The sequence below is a fragment of the Sinocyclocheilus rhinocerous genome, unplaced genomic scaffold (assembly GCF_001515625.1).
Source record: "Sinocyclocheilus rhinocerous isolate Xijiao unplaced genomic scaffold, SAMN03320098_v1.1 scaffold3566, whole genome shotgun sequence".
NCBI lineage: Eukaryota > Metazoa > Chordata > Actinopteri > Cypriniformes > Cyprinidae > Sinocyclocheilus > Sinocyclocheilus rhinocerous.
The window spans coordinates 102,689-107,408 of record NW_015665811.1 but is presented as its reverse complement, the minus strand read 5'-3'; positions in this window follow the sequence as shown (position 1 = coordinate 107,408).

Here is a 4,720-nt window from a genome sequence, read left to right as displayed (position 1 = left end):
CTGATGCTGTCAGTTTGACAGCTTGGGGAGAATCCTCTTGTTAAGTATGACGTAAAGACTGCTGTTTCCGGGTCCATGCCTCTACTCATTTCACTTGAGAATACTATCTCAACAGCCATTTATGAGCACTATTTAATTAATATTGCATATTTAAGCTAAGCATTTAAAATTTTGCTGTGCACACTACAGTCTCCGTGCTCACAGTGTTTCAGACACTAATATTTTAGCTGAATCACTGTCTGGCCATCTGGGATTTCAGTATGGAGATAAAGGTTAGGGTTATAATTTTTTCAGTATTACATGACATTGTGGGTGTATATTAGCACAGTTTGGTGTTTTCTTGGGGCATCTGGCAGAGCTTTAGGACCCAGAGGCGGTGAAGCGTGATGTCAGACGTAACAACGTAGCAGATATTCTTAACCACTCCTATCCAACCGTGAATCTGCTATGAGCAAGAGGTGGAGTGGAGGTGCACCACAATAAAACCCCGCCCTTTATTCAATATTCCGTTTCACTCTGAAATACATCACAACACTTCAGTTGCAACGTCCGGTTCATGGGTACTTTAATATTGATATTTTTCAAGGTATTGAAGTGAGAAATTCCTGTATTATGACCACTAATTCACGTACTTTGTCAATAAGATAAAAGTGGGTTTTGTTCAAAGTAGCTATTATCCACATAGATCTTTGATATGAATGAATATTTTTTGGTAATTCATTAAATATTGCCAGCTAAAAAGTAACTAGTAACTAGTACTCTGAGTAGTTTTTGAGAGGAGTACTTTGTACTTTTACTTAAGTACTGATTTGACACCAGTACTTTTACTTGTAATTGAGTATTATTTCAGCAATGTAACAGTACTTGTACTTAAGTACAAATTTTCAGTACTCTTTCCACCACTGAAATACAGTTGTGAAAAACAACATATAATTTAAGTGAAAATACGTAAATTGACATTCCCAGAATTTCTTGCATTACATTTCACATGAAATAACAGTTTCATCTTAGTTTTTTCTTATCAGTTGTGTTCATAAGGGTTATATACCAATAGGTTGGTTTATATCATTATATACATATTATCATTATATCAGTTAATGAAATATGGTTTTTAAATGCTGGATGGAACTAGAGAGTTTAATGTTTTGGACAGGACTGGCAGAGGAGGAAGGACTCCAGGGGTGGATGTAAGGGTGGGGACTAGATCCATGACTGACCATTTAATGAGTAAAGCTGTAGTACTGGCTCTGGTATGGCAATACAGCGGATACTGACTCTGGGACAGACCATACCTCAGGCTGGGGGTCATGCAGGCATTTGTGTAAGCTCAGGGTAAATGGCAGGTCCAGAGATCTCACCAAAACCCCTTATCAGACCCCTTTATAAGAGAGAGAGAACTGTTCAGGGGTCCAGAAATTCTAGTATTCCGGGTATTGAAGTTATTGAATATAGAGTTTTTTTAATAGGTGATGTCTCTGAATGGATCAGGCCCGGTTCCAGAATCAAATCACTGAGGGTGCTTCTGAAATTAGTGAGGGTGCTCTAACCTTAATGCACATTTATTTTGATGTATATTTTTGTCTCACCCATTGTGGTTATCATTATGTCAATAGCTGCAATTTTGAGAGTAAATCCCACATTTATGTCATTCCTGAATATTCCCGCACAATGAATCTCTTATTAACACCATGTCTACACTTTGTTTGTTATAATGAGAACCAGGCAGAACACTGTACAGCACTGTACAAAAACTCTGGCATTTTGAGCACTGAATGGATTGCAACTTAAATGCCTCTTATTGGCTGTTGAGTTCAGGAATAGCACCTTCTAGCACCCCCGTACAACCAGGCCTGGGGAGGGATCAGAGGTGTTTCGACTGAACTGATACTGATTTGAGGAAACGTGTTTGACTGCTGGTCACTGAGAATGGCTGTGGTCAGGTAACTGTGGTCAGCCCTCCTTTCACACACCTGCAGTACCTCCGTCAGAGCTTCTAAAAACACACACGTAGTCTAATTACTGTCCACCACACTCCCAGTTTCCCTCACACTGTTTCATCTCTCTCAATCTTACACAGACACACACACACACACACACACATGCATACACTGCCCAGTGATTCAGATGTACCCAGCACACACTCAACATTGCATAATGTTACACCAAATGTCTCTCTCAGAGGAATACACTGCTTTCTAAAACGAAAGGACAAAACAGATTTTTTTACAGTGATTCTTAAAATTATAGGTTTGAGAGGGTCTTTGAGTCTTTTGAGACTGTAAACTTCAGAGCATGAATGGGTACTTTTCAAATTATGTGATTAACAAAAAAATAAATAAAAAATTCTAAAATGCTAATGATTCTGAGAATGTGATATCTTCAAAGCTTTCCCCATAGTTCTTGTCAAGCATATTCAGATTGCTTGCAGGTGCAGATCATATGAAATGTTATGTGTACTCTAAGTGACAGTCAAATGCAGAACATATTAAATATGTGTGAAAATATGAATACCTTTTTAAAAAATATGGTGAAAATTATATGGTTTATATGTACAACAATGAGAAGTAAACTGTAAGCATGCTGCAGAAACTCTACCTTTTCCTGGACACGCTTCAATTTCAATTTCAAAGAATAAATAGCTGGCAGCCAGACCGAGTTCTTGCAGACTTCTGTGGCAGTTCTGATGCAACATTTATTGGGGATTCACATTCTTCAGCTCAAAGTGGGCAAATAAAAGCTAACACAGCAGCCACACTCACAATTGTTCAGTTTGAAACACACGCGTCAGCGCAACCGACTGATGCAAACAATGCATACTGCCACAACCAATGAAAAATATCCTCACAATGAACAATTCTGTGATTCCTCTTTCAGTTTGTTTTATTAGACTGCACTGGCTTTATGAGGCTGAGGGTGAACGTGTGTATGAGGTCTGTGAAAGAGCACATACAGCTCTTGAAGAAAGAGCAGAACACCTGCAGGCAAACTGAAGATTTACATTTTTTCTATTTCATTTTTCTAAACATTCTCATGTTTTTTTGTGGAAAGTGGTTGTCACCACAGAGGTGTGTCGCAATCCCAGTCAAGCGACAGACATTGCAACTCTTAGCAGAAAACTCAATCCCACAATCATCAGCTCTGGCCTTCCCCAACACAGACACGGTTTTTTTTTTTTTTTCTTTTTTTTTCATATACTCTGCTGTCAGAAGGATATTGGTCATGTCTCATGGATTCCACCTCTGTAGACAAATTCTAATTGCTTAAACTACTATTGTTGCAGTACTTCCAGTCTCACTGTTTTATTGATTCAGCCGATTCTTGATACATGGGACAAACCACATCCTACAATGTGTAGCGTCTGGACCAATCAAACACACAATATATATTTTGTTAGCTATATTTAACAAATACTCTTTAACACCCCTCAGTTAACAAGCCATATGAGGACCTATGGACCCTTCCCCCGAAATGCGTAACACCTCAGGAAGGCAGAACAGGTTTCTGGTTCCATGGCAACCAAGGCTGATATCACTGGTTTTATTGCAGGTCAAGTAAATATCTACAGCGGATCTAAATATTTATAATTAATTATAACTAGTTATGATTAATTATTCATATTTCCTCGTGAGCTGATTCGCTACAAATGTATCTGTCATTAGTTTTGATTCAACTAAATATTCAAGTCAGCAGTATAGCACAGTTTACAATACATATAATTTCAAAGATGATTTTAGAAATAGAAAAATACTAATGTCCCCAGCAAAGGAAAGGCAGCTGTGGCAAGGAAAAAAACAAATGGGTGTAGACCAAGAGTTTAGAGTTTAAATTAATGATATCAACATTTGCATTTATTAATTATCCGACAGATGATGGGTTTGCAGCCTGAATGTCCTCTTTTCATATTTCCATTGCTATGAGTTCAACAAACACGCTCTAAGCAATTTTATAGAAAAGAAAAAAGAAAAGAAAAGAAAATTCTGCATACATTTTCTGTCATAACCATTTCATGCCAACTCCAAACCCACTCTATCAAGAACTTGGGATTTTAAAGTTTTACATAGGTCTAATTTTATCTAGTTCCTGTTAAGTAATTAATTAATTAAAAATAAATAAATAATTGTAAACAGTGAAGTTCAATAAAAATATATATTTAGTATCAATCTTTATATACCAAAATATTCTTCAAAATTTATAGGGGCAATAAAATACATTAAGGCATGTTCTTCACTGATTTTTATTCAAATACTTTATATGTTCAGACGTTTTAGTCAAAAAAAAAATATATATATATATATATATTCTAACTACATGTGAACATACAGAGAGAGATGGTCCAAAAACCTCTTTATTCTAGAACATAATCAAATACAATCCATTTAATGTTCCAAAGCATAGAAAAATAAACACAAAATCACATAAGTCAACTCAACACCAGCCCAAAAACTAACACATTATCTTCAACAGAACATAACATATTTTAAGACACCATATGTTTAGGTGTCAATAAATGTGACAATAATGAGTATAAGGAAACTAACTAGGACACAAAGAACTAGAAACAGACACATGAACAAAAACACAGTGAAAGTAAACATAATCCTGACAGAATGCATATTTAACAAAATAAAAATAGTTCCTTGATATATAAACATTTATTTTTGTATTTCTGTTTTACACACACACACACACATATACATATATATATATATATATATATATA